Source organism: Petromyzon marinus, chromosome 28, assembly GCF_048934315.1.
Source record: "Petromyzon marinus isolate PM22_M1 ecotype Great Lakes invasive population chromosome 28, UKy_Petmar_22M1.pri1.0, whole genome shotgun sequence".
Lineage (NCBI taxonomy): Eukaryota > Metazoa > Chordata > Hyperoartia > Petromyzontiformes > Petromyzontidae > Petromyzon > Petromyzon marinus.
Window position 1 is genome coordinate 4285786 of NC_133694.1, and position 20036 is coordinate 4305821.

Here is a 20036-nt window from a genome sequence, read left to right on the forward strand (position 1 = left end):
CACAACAGTATGTTGAAGGCTATACGGGGAGGGGGATCTCTGTCATCACGCTGCTCTACGAACCCTTTGACCAGAGTTCGCTTTCCCGGCATGGCGAAGCTGAGCGGCGAGCGATATCTTGTATAAAGGTGTCAGTTTTGTTTGCCAGGTAAAAGGGTAAAAAACTATTACGATATCTGAATTGTCTCTGGGTGCCAAACTTTCCCCAACACGCACTGACCGATGAGGTAAAGTATGGTCAAACAACAACAACAAGACTTGCCAAGCCATGCAGAGGCATTCGATTCATCCAGCAGTTGATTGCAAAAGGATTTTTTAAATCATGATTGTTTTTCCTCACGTCTCCGTTGAAATGTGTAAACTGTTTGCAAAATTGCCCGCATATTCAATGCTTATATAAGAATGAACACGGTATGTGATGCGGTCTGATGCAGCAGACCATCTGAATAAAAAGGTCCTGTGTAATGCCCAACAATACTTATATATAAACAAAACAATTGTATCCGCGGTTGAGCATGGCAACCGCGAAATACGCAACGCGGGCAGCAACCAACAGCGCTTAGTGAAAGGTGTAATAGTAAAAAGGGCTGATACTCTTTAACTATTAAACTCGGGACGAGGAGACGACCGGACGAAGTTCCACGTCCGAGCGGTGCGAGCAAGGCCGTGGCAAGAGGAGTGTGGCGAGTGACCCGGCACGCCGAACCACAGGGGCGACGTCCGTCCCACAGGCACTGCTTTGTGCATGTAGTTCATCGTCCCCCCCTCCCCCCGCCTCGCCTCGCCTCCGACGAGCGTGGTTGGCTACGTACGGCGCGAAAGGAGTTCAGCATACGCACGCACGTACATCGTCCCAGGCGTACAGTAGAGCCTGTGCGAAATGTTGCGTCGTGTGGCACGTAATGCGATCGGCGAACGTGGCGCCTGCAGGTTCGGTCCTCGTACAATGCGGCTCATTGTGCCCCCCCGCCCCCCCCCCACACAAATCCCGCTCCCACCCACGGCCGGCACAGGTGACCCGCGACCGTTCGCACAGATAGAGGCCGGCTGAGACGCACAACATCGCCGAGCTTTGGAGAAACATGAAGACGATAAATTCACTAAGATAGCCTCCGACTGTTGGGGGGGGGGGGGGGGGGGCAAAGTGCTGTTAAAGCGAGCACCTGATGAAGGCCGGCATGGCACGGTGTGGCACACGAGGGGTGGGTAGCCACCACCATCATGCCCCGCTGCCTTTGTCTTCCCAGTGGCGATGTTTACGCTTTGCGCCAGGTACGTCATTCAAGGCAGAATTCACCAAGGCGGGAGGGGGGCCCAGGAACGGTTCAAAAATTGGCCGCGAGCGTGGGAATCGGAACTCCGGTGGGCCCGGGTTCGTAGTGCGAGTGTGCTAACCACTGGTGGCACCGCAACCCCCGTCAGAAAATAAAAACGTAGCCACGAGAACAAACATGGGAGGTGTTTTTCTTTCCTTCTTTCTCCAAACAAATGAAATCACTGGTGATCGCGACATCCCGACATAATTTCTGAGACTTAATTAACCACGAGGAAATTCGATTAAAGTGTTAGAAGAAGCGTAAACAGTCCTTCGGTGACAGCTGAGAAAAAAAAGGGGGGGGGAGGGGGGTGGGGGGGGGCATTTAGCGATGAGACTTAACTCGTTGTGACGTCAATTCGCCGGTCGCGTCACCGGCCGCTCTGTCGACGAAAAATGTCGTTGCCAGATATGCCACCGCCTGTGTCGCGATGGAACGACAGCGAAAATCTTTACATCGAAAATCGAAGCGCGCACGGAGAAAAGTGGTTGAGTGGGTGTGCCGGTTAGCAACGAGGCTCTACTCGGCGCGTCATCAATTGGCCCGTCGTGTCGCCGGCCGCTCTCTAGACGAAAATTTTGGTTGCCAAATGCCACCGACGGCGTCGCGATGGAACGACAGCAAAAAATTTGACATCGAAAACCGGAAGCGCGCACACCGAGAGAGGGGGGTGGGCGCCGAGTGGGTTCGCTGGTCCGAGCGACGGAGGCAACAAGCCGCGCGGCACATCCGAGATGACGCCGGGGTTGGGATCTCTGAGCAGCCGCTCGTGATTCAAAAACGGGTCGTCAAAACTGAGCCATTTTAGATTTGTTGTTTCCCCAGGAAATAGTCGCGGAGTCTCAAGGAGTCTTTTTCAGGAGGGTTATTGCAATAAAAGGGGGGCGGGGGGATAGATGTTGCCGTCATGCCGATAGAGTAATTTGCAAGTAATGTTTCAGCATTGGGATGTTTGGGCAATACCAGTGGCATTGTTCACCCACCATCCCCCCTTCCCCCACTTCTAAATACAGTAAAAAAAAAATTGTACAATATTTAACACCAGTTGCAATTAAGCATCCAGCCTATCCTCGACACCTGACAGAATGCAGAATAGACAAAAGGAGATCATGTTCTGTTAAAATAGACAACAAGAGATCATGTTCTGTTAAAATAGACAGGAGATCATGTTCTGGTAAAATAAACAGAAGGAGATCATGTTCTGTTAAAATAGACAAGAGATTATGTTCTGTTAAAACAGACAAGAGATCATGTTCTGTTAAAATAGACAAAAGGAGATCATGTTCTGTTAAAATAGACAACAAGAGATCATGTTATGTTAAAACAGACAAGAGGTCATGTTCTGTTAAAATAGACAAAAGGAGATCATGTTCTGTTAAAATAGACAACAAGAGATCATGTTCTGGTAAAATGGACAGGAGATCATGTTCTGTTAAAATAGACAACAAGAGATCATGTTCTGTTAAAATAGACAACAAGAGATCATGTTCTGGTAAAATAGATAACAAGAGATCATGTTCTGGTAAAATAGATAACAAGAGATCATGTTCTGTTAAAATAGACAGAAGGAGATCATGTTCTGGTAAAATAGACAACAAAAGATCATGTTCTGTTAAAATAGACAGAAGGAGATCATGTTCTGTTAAAACAGACAAGAGATCATGTTTTGTTAAAATAGACAAAAGGAGATCATGTTCTGTTAAAACAGGCAAAAGGAGATCATGTTCTGTTAAAACAGACAAGAGATCATGTTCTGTTAAAATAGACAAAAGGAGATCATGTTCTGTTAAAACAGGCAAAAGGAGATCATGTTCTGTTAAAACAGACAGAAGGAGATCATGTTCTGTTTAAACAGACAACAAGAGATCATGTTATGTTAAAACAGACAGAAGGAGATCATATTCTGTTAAAACAGACAGAAGGAGATCATGTTATGTTAAAATAGACAGAAGGAGATCATGTTCTGTTAAAACAGACAGAAGGAGATCATGTTCTGTTTAAACAGACAACAAGAGATCATGTTATGTTAAAACAGACAGAAGGAGATCATGTTCTGTTAAAACAGACAGAAGGAGATCATGTTCTGTTAAAATAGACAGAAGGAGATCATGTTCTGTTAAAACAGACAGAAGGAGATCATGTTCTGTTAAAACAGACAGAAGGAGATCATGTTCTGTTAAAACAGACAGAATGAGATCATGTTATGTTAAAACAGACAACAAGAGATCATGTTCTGTTTAAACAAACAGAAGGAGATCATGTTATGTTTAAACAGACAGGAGATCATGTTATGTTAAAACAGACAACAAGAGATCATGTTATGTTAAAACAGACAGAAGGAGATCATGTTCTGGTAAAACAGACAGAAGGAGATCATGTTCTGTTTAAACAGACAGAAGGAGATCATGTTCTGTTAAAACAGACAGAAGGAGATCATGTTCTGGTAAAACAGACAGAAGGAGATCATGTTCTGTTTAAACAGACAGAAGGAGATCATGTTCTGGTAAAAGAAGGTCACACTCCAGAGCTGCACGTCAGCCCGATGCGGTGGCGCATCTTCAGTGATCGAGCGCGCAGGATGCGAGAGCGTGAGGAGCGTTTGGCGGACGAGGCTAAAACTGGCGTTAACTCCCGAACCTGCAGGGCCACGAGGCAGGCCAGGGACCCGCATCACAGCACAGCAAGTGGGTTCAACCCATCTGTGCGGAGTTCGGAGTGCTTTCCTCCCTCCCCTTGCACGCGGGCAGGGTTTTTCTCTACGTGCCCGCACCTACGATGAAGAGCGGTTGGCTACGTACGTACGGTGTGAAAAAAGTCCATCGTACATCCCGCGGTCGTCTCCTCGCCAATGGAATTTGGCCAAACACACGCCCGTTTTGCAGGACTCTCTTGTGAAAAGTAATCTTCGGACTCAGCGAGGACTTTCCCGCACGAGAAAGAACCGCTGCTGTCATGAATATTGCTGCTGCTGCTGATACTGCTACTCCGCCACATGCAGATGCCGCGTTGAATTCTAAACGTAACGTCGCAATCCCGGCCTCGTATCCCACATTATGCTCCCACCGTTTTTTCCCAATAACGTACTTTGTACGCGTGACTTTAAACGCAGTCTGCACACGGGGGGTTTTGTTACTTCTGCTACCAGATGCAAAAGAAACCTGCGAGTTGCAGCACGGGGCACTCCCCCGGAATCGCCTGCAGAGTGGCTGGGAAGGGGAGGACTGGGGAGTCACCGTTGTTCCCAACGCAACTCGGAAGCAGATATTTGACCGCGCGTTTAACGTCGTCGCTGTATCGGCGGTGCGGCGGCACCGACGTGAAACGAAACTGGAGAGCACGAGGGGGGTAGGGGGAGGAGGAGGGGTTTATGGATCCCAGACGGCTGAACTGCACCCGTGTCTCTCTCTCTATTGTTTTTGTTTCAACATTTTTATTTTGCCGATCAGTAAAAAGGGTCCCCCCCCCCCGTTCAGATCACCCCCCCCCCACCCCGTGTGTGAACTTCGGTCTGATCGTCGCTTCTGCAGTTTATCTATTTTTGTTGTAACTGCATTATAGCCCAGAGTAGAGGGGGGGTTTATTTTTTGGGGGGTTAGGTCGCGTAAATATAAACGTGCCGTTAAACCCGTCACCACCCGACACGGCCAATTAGTGATGTCCGTTACGTGAACAAAACGTGCCAATTCGTGACTGTATCAGCACACCGGTGTGTGTTGGAGAGTAAACCCACAACATTGACCCTTCGAGCACCGGAGACGTTTGGCCGGCGATCGCAACCAGCCTCATCAGGCGACGGCCAGAGTTGTGGAGAAAAAGAGTCGTCCATAATAACGGTTTTTGGGTTAGATCGCGTTTATTTATAAATGTGTCGTAACCCTCCACCACCCGACACGGCCAATCAGCAAAAAAAGTGTCACGTTGACAAAAGACAAATAATTCACTACTTTAGCCCACCGGTGTGTTGAAGAGCGAATCCACATTTACGTGACACTTTTCTTTTGTCAACGTGACACTTTTTTTTTGCTGATTGGCCGTGTCGGGTGGTGGAGGGTTACGACACATTTATAAATAAACGCGATCTAACCCAAAAACCGTTATTATGAATAATATTGGTCGCGAAAGCCTACGTGTTAAAAAGAGTCGTGCATTGTTGTTGTGTTTTTCCCTCCATCCCCCTTGCCCCGTCACCGTGATCTGTAGCAACTTTTTATTTCGTTCCCAAATTCCACGCCGTGTCTTAGGCGGTGGGGGGGGGGCGGGGGGGGCGGACTCTACGTCCTCCATGCCCCACGTTCGACTCCCAGTCGCAAAAACATTCAACTCGGGCAGATAGGCGCTTGCTTCCCACGTGGAATTAACGCGGGAGCGCGCTCGGAGACACGCCGGAACAGAGGGAGAAGTTAACAGCGGCTATTTAATTTCCTTTTTTTTTGGGGGGGGGGGGGGGGTGGGGGGAAAACGCACTTCCATTCGATCCTCCCGGCGTGGCGATGGAAATTTTTTTGTTAATCTAGATTGCAAACGAATTTTTTTCGAACTGCCTGCTGTGTTTACTTTGTTGTCCTTTCCAACGCGCCTACGAACAGCACCGTTGGCTACGTACGGTGCTAAAGAAGTTCAACATCCATAAACAGTAAGGCATTTTTCTACAAAATCTCCTCCCCACCCTCCCCATCCACTTCTGTCCACCCAGCAGCTCAGTTTAAAGTCTACGACGTGCGTGCAGTGGGTTTAAAGTGTGGGCACACGCCACCTCTACCAAGACATCCGAAGAGTGTGGAAGATTCGACCGGGCACCCCCTCTCTCTCTCTCTCTTCTCTTGTTGGAGCGGCTCTGCCATACAGCCAGCAACCAGCGGCGTGAACGATAAATTGCAGGGATGCACTTTTACCTTTGTACCTGTTTATTTATCGCGCTCAAGTACATCTTCTGTGAAACTCTAAACGGTTGACGGGCCTCCCTCCCCCATCACGTTACAGCCAGAGGCGGGGGGGGGGCAGCTTAATGGCTCATTACGGTGACAGCTTTCTCCAGCCCCTAACGGTTACAGAAGGGGCTAATGATGGTTAGCCAGTGTACATTCCTGTAGGCATGTAAAGTTGTAATATAATTCGTTTGTGGATGCCGTTAATGCAAAGCGTATGAGGAGGGGTGGGTGGTGGGTGGGGGGGGGCACGCCTTGCCAGGGATGTCCCACTGGCCGCATGCTTAACTCTGCACCGTCAGGCGTACAGTGCAAGGCAGGCAGGTCCGCTGCCGAAACACTTCATCACGCGCGACAGAAATAGGGGGGGCTCGAATTAATGATTAATAAATAAGCTTAAAAATGTCTGTAACCCCAGCCGTGACCTCGGGACATGAGTTATTCACGCGGGCCAGGTATGTGGTTACCACTGCGGTCTCGCGGTGCCGACACGAATCCGGCTTCAGGGCTGTTATGATAAGCGGCACTGACAGTCTTGTCTGGTCTAGTATATTCACAACATTACATCTGAGCCACTGAAAATTCTCCCTCCGTCGCCAATGAATGCGTATTTTCTATAAGTATATACAGGCACCGGAGTGACATGTATTTTTTTTATACACAAGCGTACGTCATTTGGTCTAGGATAACATTACGTACGCAGTACACAGAATTATTCTTACAAGGGAGTGCATGCGGACGATGATGATGACGACGATGATGATGACGACGACGACGAAGATTGATGATTTCGCTAATGGTTGACGAGTGACGATTGAAAATGGAAATGTTTCCATGCTCGGCACGGCACATCCAGTACACACCTATCGCTGTGGCTGATAGTCACATGCCACCCCCAATCCAGGCGGCCTGAAAAAATATTCAGCGAAACATTACCCTTTATGATGATGATGAAGACGATGACGATGGTGGTGGTTATGATGGTGAAGATGGTGCTGATGATGACGGTGGTGATGATGATGTTGGTGGTGAGGATGCAGATAGTGACAATGATAGCGATGATGATTTACACCGAGACAGACGATGCCCACTTCAACAGTAGAGATGAGTGGATTGCATGTATGTTAAACTTCGTTTGCACCAACCATGCTAATCGGAGGTGCAGTCAGATAAGTGTTCGCGAGAACTTACAAGTACACCTGGGTATCAACGCTGTCCAAATAAATGCAGCGCTGATGTGAACAACCACCACGCCTTTGTCTCCCAATGTTGATGTTCACCACACCGCACAATATGCCCATTTAAGGCTGTGTCGACCTCTCGAGGTAGTCCAAGACTACTAGTCATGGCCGGGAATCGAACCTGGGTGATCAGGTTCGTAATGCAGTGTACTAAACAAGACACGACCACACCGCTCCTCCCGTAACATATAAACAACAACCGCCGTTCACCGCTAAGCGTTGGTGACGTAAAAACGCGCTTGTACCAGGGTAGGTACACCTCGAGGACACGTGCAGTGTTGATGTCTCGCTGGCAGGGGGACAGACCCAGGTGCAAGGGGTTGACTGAGCGAGATGACTGGCAGGAGGCATCGCCTGTGGCTCCTCACTGTGCCACCTCGCGCGCGGAAATAATCCGTGAAACTCATTCCAGATCGGCCTGATTGTGCGCGTGGCCCATTAAATAACAAAAATAACGATGATGCCCTATTTGTTTACATAAGAACACCTCAGCGAGTCTCAAGATCATTTATCTTTCAGAGAGGGTCCTGCCGCGTCGGAATGTTTGGCCCCGTTCCATTGACGAGAGTTTGGCTTCACCTCGGAATAAACCGCAGAGGCGGGAGAAAGACAAGAAGGGATGACACGCCTAGCACTGCCACCCGCAGGTTTCAAGTTTCATTTATTAGGTATAGCCCTGTGAGCCATGCGGCTCTTGAGTCGGGTGCAACCGCAACAAACAAAAACATGAACAGAGAACATCTTAAAGCGACGACGCGCAACAGACACATCCTGGATAAACCAGCAAATCTCCCAGAAAAAAAACCCCCACCGTATTACAACGCAGCCTCACGCCTCTACAACACCTGGCAAGCCCCTGGTGGTCAAGCACTGTGGTCAAAATGAAATTGTGGATGTGCCAGATTGAAATCCATTCGTCCCGTAGCAGCGCACGGTTTACCGACGCTTCCCCTATTGCGGAAACATCGCTGGGCAGGATTAGGAACCATTCTGAGAAGTGACGGCAAACTCCGCGCTTGGTATTGTGAGAATGTATTGCGTCCGTACGTTGGACTTCGTTCGCACCGTACTTAGCCAACGATGCTAATCGGAGGTGCGGCAGAAGGACAACAAACTGAACGCAAAAAGCAGTTCTAAAATAAATTCGTTTTCAATCTAGACTTAAAAGTGCATCAATCCAGTGGCTTCCTAATATCGGAAGGAAGCGCGTTCAAGACGGCCGCAGAAGCGCATCTGAAAGCGCGCGATGCGGTGAACGTCTTTGTTCGAAGGCCAACAGCTGAAAATCCGCTGCGAGGATGACGGGAGTGCGCGTGATGGTTTATATTCCGTGGCGAGATCAGCACAAGTTATTGTGTGGTTTATTCGTCGCCAGCACCTTGTGTGTAATGAGAACTGTCGGTATGTCGTATCATTTGTACACCGTTCCCATTTCGACCGCTGGTCACCCAACGGAAATGATAACCGTGCTCAACATTGCTTAGCTTTCAGATCAGATGATATCGGACGCATTTAGGGCGATTCGGTGATACGCGCCTTTGCGCACTGGGATATAGTGTGGCGAATTGGCGGCATTACCGTTGCTTAATACCGGTACTCCGGTCTGGGATTTCTGGCCCAGCACCAAGTTGCACCATTGCAATGTTGACCCGCAACAACAGATGGCAGCATACCCTAATTACAGCCGGCCCCTGCAATGTCGCTAAATAGGCAAAACACAAAAAGCTCGCGGTCCGATGCTTGAGATCACGAGCCATAATTGCCCATTGCCATCAACTTGTCCCAATTAAAAATCCGCCACTCGCAAAGCAAGTGTGTCTCGCAATCGTTCGATCAACTCATCAACGGCGGAGGCGGTCGCCATGAGCATCGGCGGGCAATGATGTTGGGCTTATTGACAGGCGCCCGTCGATAGCTCTTTGCTCCACCATTGATCTCAGTTACTCGACGCTTCGAGTTCACTCAGTTTAAGTAATGGCGCTAATCTGCACCGTCCCGTAATTCTGCAAAACGCGGGGCACAGGGTTTAAGATAATGTCAAACGCTCCGTTGTTCCTTGGCTGCCGGCCAGACGCTCTCCCGGGGTTCGGGGTGTGGAGGACTGAATGAATTAAGAGAGTTTAAGCGAAGAACAGACACAGCTGCAAACAGCCCCGACGCATTAACGGAGCATAATGAATATGACCGAGCACTTGACACTAAGCTTTATTATTAAATATGCTCCGCTACATTCACGTTATACATTAAATAGCATTAAACGTTCGCCTCCGATATCCCAATTATTCTTGACGTGTATCGAGTCGTATTACACGATGGCTTACAGAGAGAGAGAAAGACAGAGCAAAAAAAACAGACACTGAGATATCGCCGCTGGTCTGACAGTAACATTGCGTACCCGGTGTTGGATTAATTTTTTTGTCGGATTTCTAACCGGAGAGCAAAATAAAATGGAATGAAAAAAAGAAGATGCCATCATACAGAGCGGTTCACCCATTGAATCGGGCCATCACTTCTCGGCGAAAAGGCGCCGCTTGTGTCCCCCCCCCCCCCCCCCCCGTAAACAGATAACAGAGATGTACACGCCACTCGGACAGGCCACGCCAAAAATAATAAAGCGATCGCACCGCGCGATTAATCTGGCCGCCTCCCGTTCACATCGCGCCCGTCAACGGGACGGCGGAATCCCCCCACCACACCCCGGCTGGCCGCAGCGCTCAGCTGCTACCCACGTTACTCGTCACTGGGAGAAAGCGGCAGGGTAGCAGCAGCGGCGGCAGTGGTGGTGGCGGCGACGAGAGGACCGGCCGGCAGCGGGCAGTTGAACAAATGAGGGTGGGGGGGGGGATCAGAATCTGATTTATTTATACTGGAGGAATCCGATGAGATATAAAGATCTATTCATATTCTTTGGGGCTTTCAGTAAAGCCACGTAGATAGAAAAATAATAAAAAATAATCACAATATCACATATAAAGCTCTTTTTCACAGATATCCAGTAAGGGCCACGGGGTCAGAACGTTACGACAACAAATAATGCAAAGACACGAAAGGAGTGCCAAGAATAGGAAAGGTAAACACATTACTCACAAATAAATATACAAATAAAATTAAACAATTGTTTTTTTTTTTAATCTGACCAGGTAAAGCCAACTGAGCCATGAGCTTCTTTTTCAGGAGCATCGCTGCCGTGGCTGCCTTCCACGGGCAGCCATTCCACACTCTGCCACCCAGCCTCTCGGCTATCCGAGCACCGCCACCGCCACCGCCATATACCCAGCAACCGCCTTTCCGTCTCTGGCGACTTCCCATCCCGTCCCCCTCGCAAGCTCCCTCGACGCTCATTTGCGAACTTGACCGCTTTTTGTCCGGGGCCATGAATTGTGGACAAACGAGCAAGGGTGGGGAGGATCTGTCGGTGACCCCGGTCGGTCAATGGAGGCGGTGGGGGCGGCGGGGGGGGGGGGGGATGAGTGCTGATGGATTGGAGGCAAAGAGGAGCTGGGAGCGCGCACGGCTGCTTTCGCTGCAGCGGATGTGAGGCCACGTCAACTCGGGCGGGCTGCCGCCATTCCCCGCGACGTCTCTGCGTCTGCTCGCCAACATTGTTTTAATTTCAGCTGATGATGATGATGGTGTTGATGAGCAGGCATCTCCTCGTGGCATTGGCGTAGTAACGACATTGTCAGCTCCCAGGGTGTGCGGCAATCAGTCAGGTAGGGGCCTCAATATTTTATTTGTCTCGAACGGTCGCACCTCGGCTCTGTATCGTGGCACCTCTTGCCTAAGCACATTGTTCCTATAAACTCTTGAAAACATCTCTCATGGTGCTTGTCAAGGGGGCCCCAACTCGTAGCTTTGGTCACCAGGAGGGGGGAGGCGGGGGGGGGTCAAGCACCCCCTGCCCCTCCACTAGCTACGCTTCTGCCTCCTGGCCAGCGTGATGCATGAGAAAGCCGATAATCCACGTTTTATATATATGGGGAGGACCGTGTCGCGGATCCTGTAATCGGCGGCGCACCGCAAAGGTTTCGACGAAATCCGCAAGTGTTTTTTGTTCACGCTGAAGCGGTGTGCCGCGGATGATGGGGATGAAAGAGCCGCGCGTTTCCATTAATTCGCGAAAACATTTGGGGATCGCAGGGGCAGTGTGGCGTGTGACTTGTGGCTAAACTGATCCGTGCTAAATTCTTGGATTATGAGCTTCCGAGTTTTTTCTAAGAACCATCGGGTGCAAATTTGCCGTATGACTATCTTTAAGATTTTATTTAGCACTTTTAGAATTGCTATCCAAGTGTAAGAATAAAAAAAAACGAACATTTTCTCCTCAACAAACCACATCAGCGCAACTCATCTGTGCAGATGTAAAACTAAAAAATAAAATGTCAGTGCTGAATTAAAGAAATACGAACGCTACCTCCACGTCTCCAATGCAGCTTCGCATGAGCCCCGAGCACTTCTAAGGATTGCGGCCTGCAGTCCACGCAGCGCTTTGGGCCCCCTGCGGTGTGCCACGAATTACAGGAGCGGTCGAGAACCGTCAATAATCGGCCAAGTACAGGGATTCTCCTATTATAATTATTGGAGCGCGGATGACCGGAGTCCTGATGTAGTTGTGAAGTGCATCGTGCATCCGAAGGATTCTCCCCTCCCACGAGGGTCGCCACCTCCGAGCTCCCATATTACGGCAAAGAAGAGTATCTCACAATCGCAGAAGAGAGAGAGAGACGTGCACGTAAGTGCGTTATGAAGCAAGTGACAAAAAACAAAAAAACCCCGGCACTTTTAAGATCTCGGGGGTGGACGTACAGATGTCCATGGGGTACCGTGAAGTAGAGGAACCTGGGATAAAAATCAGGACAGGTGAGAAACCCCCCCCCCCCTCTTCTCCGTCTCTCTACAACAATTTCCTGTGTGCCATGCTTTGCAGATTAAACAGCATTTCTCTTTCGGAGAGTGCTCTGGCGATGAAACCCGTGCCAAATAAAGTTTTCGAGTATTGATCGTGAAACGGGGCCGTGGGGTGGGTGGAGTTCTTCCTAATGCCCGAGAGCGCTTGAGCGAACTTATTTTTTCAGAAACCCGCTCGCTGCCACCTTCCCTCTCTTCCCCCCCCCCCCCCTTTAAATCGATCTGATGCAAACAACAACAATAATGAAAATAACACATACATACACACACAATACACCCCCCCCCACACACACACAATAAACAGGCTGGAAGCATCCCAGCACCACAGTGATTCTGAACGCTGCTTTGTAACACACACACACACACCAACCACACACACACACAGACACACACAGACGCACACACGTGCACGTATAAATGGTTCTGCCACTCCACTGCTGGATAAGCGTTCCCTCAAACTGTGCAGGTTATGTGGGGTTGATTTACCATATTTTACCATGCTGGTGGATGTGGGTTGGTAAAGGGTGTGGGTGGGTGGGTGGGTGGCGGGACAGCACGCCCGTTGCAAGACAATCGCCGCTGACGCAAGCGGCGGCCCGGTATCGAACCAGAGTCTTCAGGTTCACGGCAGCGCGTGCTCGTCGTTCAATCGATCCCGGAATTTGTGACGCGCGGCCGCGCACGGCAAACAAACGGTGAGACGGAGGATGCGCGCGGATGGCACGGGGGCAATTTAAACTAATATTGAACAAAACGGAAGGGGAAAAAATAAATGTTTTTTTTTAAGTGCGGTCTTAAAAGCACCGATTGTCGCGGTCGGCAGAGACCGTTCCAGACAACCGGGTGGGGGGGTGGCTACAGACGATCAAACTCCGTTCTGCTGTCCTAAGCCCGAGTGGATCTCACATAGCATCAGCATCAGCTGGTCCATAGCGAATGGGCATAGGTTTCGTGATGGTACAATCTGGGTGGATGGCATCGCTCAGGTAGTAGTAGGGTGGTTGACTGCTTGTCCACGACGCCACTGCTCTGCAAGCAAGTGCTAAGTAACTGGGCATCTGTGAAAAAAGAGCTTTACAAGCTCATCGCATTTCTTCCTGAACTGTATGCACATGTTTTTTATGTTTTGTGTTTTTTAGGAGGCAACACTGATACGTTTACCAGTCGACCAAATTCGATTTGTGCGTTACACAAAACACACATTGCCTTGTTTCGTTCATACACAACAGGTTTGCTTAACTAAATAAAATAATTGTTGGTTAAACACGTGTGGAAAACACACAACAGCATCTATGCTCTCCTCCAGTTGTAGCCCCTCCAGAAATTGGCAAAACAGAGCAGAATATGACTGAACAGGCGTAGATGGCACTATATATGCGCATACCTAGGGCAATTATTTAAAGTGGATGGGGATAAAAATGAAAAGAAATGAAACAGACAAGAGGAGGATGAAATGCTTTTGGAAAGAAAGTGAACATCATAATGAAACGCATGATAGAGCATTGTTTCCTACAATGAGAGTTTTTAATTGTTTGACCAGCCATGGACATAGGCATCAGAGAGACATGGACAAAGACAACGAGGAACTTGGCCAAGTTCGTTTGCACGTTTTGGCTGTGTATGGTGCGAAAGAAGTTTAACGTACATACATACAAGCGAGTCAAAACTAGTGTGGGAGTGACACTTGGCAACGTAGATAAGAACGCGTGAATCGGGTAGCAGACAAGAATTAGGGTCATCGTACTGACCGTTGGAAAACGCGAGCGGGGCTTGGGCAGGATATATCGCTCGAACGGACAACGGCCCGCTGGATGAGGCCCAGTGTTGGAGAACTGGTGGATGAGGCCCGGTGAATGAGACCCAGTGGATGAGGCCCGGTGAATGAGACCCGGTGGATGAGGCCCAGTGGATGAGGCCGGTGGATGAGGCCCGGTGGATGAGGCCTGGTGGATGAGACCCGGTGGATGAGGCCCGGTGAATGAGGCCCGGTGGATGAGGCCCGGTGAATGAGACCTGGTGGATGAGGCCCGGTGAATAAAACCCAGTGGATGAGGCCCGGTGGATGAGACCCGGTGGATGAGGCCCGGTGGATGAGGCCCAGTGGATGAGGCCGGTGGATGAGGCCCGGTGGATGAGGCCTGGTGGATGAGACCCGGTGGATGAGACCCGGTGGATGAGGCCCGGTGAATGAGGCCCGGTGGATGAGGCCCGGTGAATGAGACCCGGTGGATGAGACCCGGTGGATGAGGCCCGGTGGATGAGGCCCGGTGAATGAGGCCCGGTGATGGAGTAGCAGCCAAAAGGAGAGATCCGACACGGGAGAGAGATAACGACCACCACGGAGGATGGAGCGGTGCGATGAGCTCATACGGAACGCAGACCGTGACATGGGAGGGATGGTGGCAAGTGATGGGAGGCTCATGATGATGATGACGACAATAACTATGTAAATGAAATAAAAAAATGCTAAAACTGTTGGTAAATTTTCACTATCGTTGGCACCACAGAAAAGTTATGATCAAAAAAACATATTTTTTCAAATTCTCCATGAGTATTCGCATAAAAACATTGCAATGTCGACTTGCAGACGCATCCTGTGTATTAGCCACGGTGCAGAAAACGGTTAAAATCTACACGTACAATTTTATTGCATTGATGAACCTTAAGAGGAAAGGGAGGGGGGAGAAAAAAAAACGGTACGGAAAAAAAAAGAGTTGCCTTTCTGTACAAAGCAACAACAATAACAAAAAATCGGGGCAGGAACGGGTCACCTAACATTTGTGTGTGTTGATTATGAGAGGCTGGTACTGTAAATAATAGCAAAACCAGTGGTATTTGTACCAAGGTTGTAATCGCCTGTGGGCTGCCTAGTAATTTTCCACCTGTGCACCCACGCGCGCACACACAAGGTGCGCGCGCGCGCACACACACACACAACCGCACGTACGTACGCGCGCACACACACACACACACCTCCCTCTCGCCCGCAAAAACATCCGTCCACCCACCCAACGCTCAGAGCTTGCTCCTGTGTAGGGTACAGACGGGACATTTGGGGTTGACGAGAACGCACTTGAGCGCCGAAAAGCGATAGGATTTTCTCGCGGACTGATTTTATCCTGCCGCAGCGCATACTCCTACTACTACTATTGCTGCTGTGATGAGGATACCAATGATGGTCATGATCAGAGCTAAATTTTAGTCTGGTTCAGCAACCATGCAAATATTTCCACGCCTGGCACCTAACATCCACCATACCACTCGCTGTGGCTACGATGGTTGAGTCACATGCCAGCCCCCATCTGCAGTCTAGAAGCGACCCGGAAAAAATTGTGCGAAATTAAGCTTTCACGATGATGTTGATGTTGAAGATGATGATGAAGACCATGCTGATGATGGTAACGGTAATGGTGATGATGATGGTGGTAGTGGTGATAACGGTGTTGGTGATGATGATGGTGGTGGTGATGACGGTGGTCGTGATGATGGTGGTCGTGGTGATGACGGTGGTGATGATGATGGTGGTGATGGTGGTGATGATGGTGATGACGGTGGTGATGATGATGGTGGTGATGGTGATGATGATGGTGATGACGGTGGTGGTGATGATGATGGTGGTGGTGATGACGGTGTTGATGATGGTGGTGATGACGGTGTTGATGATGATGATGGTGGTGATGACGGTGATGATGATGATGCTGATAGTGGTGACGACGACGATGATGGAGGTGACGAAGATGATGATGATGATGATGTCAATTGATGCTGCTGCTGATGATGATGATGACGATAACGACAATGAAAGCCGGCGGCGGTAACAATGTCGACAGCGAACGAACGTGGTGACGCCGACACCGACGACGACAATGAACGAGGTGACGACGAGGCTGATGATGGTGGCAGACATGATCGCGATGAAGAGGATGACGAGAGGATGGCGGGGGAATGATGTCGATGATGGAGAACGTTTCGCAATGAGAGCAGTCGCCACGGAGAGAAGCAGGCTGGGGGCAGGCGGTGGCGGCCCGGTCTGAGTTTCAGTGATGGCTCAAATCCCCCCCCGGGGTTGCTACAGCCGGAGCAATGCTTTAATATTTAGCATCTCTGTCATTCATCATCCACACCATCACCATCAAATTTCGCGGCGCAGATTGAATCGCTCATTGGCAGTCGTGAACGTAAATGTTTTAGGAGCTGATAATGCAGCCAACCCTCAGTGGTTACTTCAAGCGTATTTCATTCAAATTGAATTATTACAACTCGCAGCTGCTGTTGTAATATACGCTTTTTCTTTTGGCTTTGTAGAATGCACATTTCAACCCCCGCCCCCCCCACTCCCTCCCTACCTACCCCTACCTTCATAATTTCATCGCACGATGCAAATTTTTTGGTTGCACTATACTCCGCGGTGCGTTGATCTGGCCAGGTGGCTCTGTCGTCGAGCGATCGGCTCACGATCAGAAATCTGCCAGTTGAAATCTTGGTTGGCGGAATTCAACAGCGGGAGTCCCTATTTATTGACGCAGCATCCGCTCTCCCCCCGCCCCTGCCATAGGAGTGTGGAGTTTCCACCACTGGCTCAGGACTGTGAACAGGAGGTAAGCATCAATGCCTAGATGCTCAATTGAGCATGAAATCACTCTGGATTTTGTTTACCGTACATTTCCACTGTTTTAGAAAATAATTGCCTTTGTTTGGGTCCCCATTGTTTTGTGTTTGCGCAATAATTGATATGCAGCTTTCTCCTTGTTCCTGTTCTTTTTTTCGCATTTTTTTTGCTACCCAAGAACTCTCACTTGCGAAAGGGACGTTGTCCGAACTGGATCTCGCGTGGTTAAATCCAACTTCACCGACCCGCTTGCAGACCAATCGGCAGGTTGCGCGCGGCATGGTGGGTGTGGAAGAGTAGGCGACTGGAGGGGGTTTTCTAATGCTCCCGGAGGCCCTTCCGCCAGCAGTGGCGTGAGCAGGCAATTGCAGGGCTGCGCCTTCATCCGGTATCTTCCTCGACTCAATATTCATTGCGGCCAGGGTTCTCGTCGAGAACGAACTGTGTGAGTTTATAGCACGGCCCATGTGTGGTGCGATGGCCTTGTTTAAAGAGGGGTGGGAGGTGGCAAGAAAAAATAACTCAGTGGGGAGGGAGGTAGGGAGGGGGGTGGAGGGAGGCACGACACAGTCAATGTGAAACAAACTCTAAACACATGTTCAATGTGAAACAGAAACGATACGGTCTCCTCTTGTCCATCGTGAATTCTGCTCTTCTGGCTCTCGCACCGCGTGAATGGAAAGTTCACTTTTGAACTTTGCTCAGACCCCCCCCACCCCCCTAACTACTGCAGACAGTTTGTACACCACGCGACTTGGATACACGATTTTAGAAGGGGTGGGGGGGGGCAAGCCTTTAGCATCAGAGAGAAGGGGGGGGGCTCAGCCCCCTCCTACAGCGATCCCACAAAAAACCCAAAGTGCCCCCCGCACCTCGTTCCGATCGACCGTGACTCTCACACGCACACCACCACCAAAAGCCCCACTCCAAGCGCAAATCCCCCAACCCCCACTAACCCCGCCCCTCCCCCCTCCACCACCACCTCTCCACCCACGCCTTGCGCGCGCGGCCACCAGAAATGAGCGCAGTGCTTCCATTTTAGCGGCGCGCACGGCCCGGTAATAGAGTCATCTATCATAGTGGCAGCCACGGGTTCGCGTTCAGATGCGCGTTCGCGGCTCAGCCGCAAACCTCGGCATCGGCGGGCCCGACGTGCCGACACCATGATTGAGTGTTTTGTCCCAATCGAGCGCCCGAGCCACCCACACCCCCCCCTCCCCCCTATCTCAGGTCACTGCCTCGCCAGACTTCCAATTCCCAGCGCGAGCCCTGGTTTGTTTTGTACCATCCCAATGAGCTAAGGGGCCCGGCGGGGGGGGGGGGGCGGAGAGAGGAAAAGAGAGAGGAGGAGGAGGAAGAAGGGTGGGTGGTTGGGGTGCGCAGAGAGAGAGTGGAGAGAGAGAGCGAGCGAGCGAGAGAGAGAGAGTCCTTTTGGGCAGGAGGGTTCCGGGAAATTAACTTGCCCTGGGCAATGTTAACAGGGCTATAATGCAGAGCCGGCGAGATAATTTGCGCTCACAGTTCCATTACGGTGCTGCGTTCCACCGCGAAGCGTCACCCGGTGCGCAAAGAGGGGGAGAGAGAGAGAGGGTGGGAGGGAGGGAGAGAGGGAGAACGCGCGTTTCGCTAAAATCTCCGCGATGCACAAACGACGGCGGTGGCTCGGGCATTCTTCTCCTTCTTGTTCTTCGCTCGGCGCGACACCGTCTACTGTGCGAGAGGAAAAAGGCAAAGGAATGCTTTGCACGCGAGTGACCTGCGCGCGACGGTGAATTCGCAAACACCGCTGCTCGTTACGTTTTATTCAGCGAGCACCACAGCACTTGCCCCAAAAGTCTGTTAAGGCTACACGGGGGATCTTTGTCTCCGGGGAGCGGTAGTGCAACGATGGGCGCGCTCCGTCACGAACCCGACGACCCGAGTTCGATTCCCGCTCACGGCCAACCAACACCAGTTACGATTATCTGAACTAGTCCTGGGCCTCCCCTAGGTCGACTCAGCCTCAAATGAGTACCAGGTTCGTTTTGGGTAAACATCACCGCTCGGGAGACAAAGGCGGCTGGGTTTGGTGATGGGCACCCGACCCCTCGTGTGCCGTGCCGGCCTTCATAGGTGCTGCTACTCGTGAACAGCACCTAAGCCTGTCAATGATATACGGCGGCGGGGGGGGGGGGGGAGATTTTTGTCTTCGTGTGTGCTTGCTAAACAACATTTGCCTCAAACGTGTGTTGAGGCTGTATGTGGGGGATGTTTCTGCAAGTGTTTGTCTTTGTCCTTTTTCGTTTTATTCTCAAAGACGTCACTTGAAAAAAGTTAAGGGACGGCTTGTGCGAGTTGAAACCCCGCGTACGAGCGCCCAGCATCACAGCATCACATCGTCCAGCAGTGCAGCTTCATCAAGTGTAACATTGAGGCCCGCCGAATGCCTAAATAACGAGGAGATCATAACACCGATGAATATTTACCCCCCTCGATGCGATAAATCCACGACAAATTATATCCTTGTTCGGATTTTTTTTTTAAAAGGGGAAAATATTTAAATCCCCTCTATTCTTTCGAAAATAAATTTGTACGAGCAAATCTATAACCCCCCCCCCACGCACACACACATATATAGATTCACGACCTAAGTTTAAAAGTGTAGAAACAAAAACTAAATTATTCTCAAACTATGAATCGTTGCAACAATAATCTCCACATCTTTTTTTTAAGCCACAAATTTGGTCTGTGGGAAGGGGAGCGGGGGTAGTTGGGGTGAGGTGGGAGTCGGGGGGTAATGGAGGGAATTTAAACCCGTGGATGCAATGGGAAAGCGGTTAGATTTGGCTATAACCGCGTAGAAAATCTGGCCGCAGCCACCCCTGATGGGAGGCCGTGGTCTGTGAAGCGTCAGTTCCATTCGAGCAAAATCGGCCATGAAGCTTGCCCCGTGCTACTGCCGTTTCAAATGTTGCCGGCTCTGTGTGTGCGAGCCGCCCTGCTCACGCTGCTGGCGGGCGCCGCTCGCATCCACAGCGTAGGGAAACTGTCTGTGTGC

The 20036-nt window shown here is 50.3% G+C and overlaps 1 long non-coding RNA gene across 8 annotated transcripts in view; it reads right to left on the reverse strand.

Annotated features, from left to right (window-relative positions):
* The window catches only part of LOC116946934 (uncharacterized), a 166375-nt gene that overhangs the window by 65900 nt on the left and 80439 nt on the right, over positions 1 to 20036 (reverse strand). The window contains exon 1 of one of the 8 annotated variants that reach the window (XR_012945524.1): positions 813 to 894. The exons of the other annotated variants lie outside the window; for them this stretch is intronic. This is a non-coding gene — a long non-coding RNA (uncharacterized LOC116946934). Of the gene's footprint in view, positions 1 to 812; positions 895 to 20036 lie in introns of those variants that run through there. 8 annotated transcript variants of the gene reach the window in all.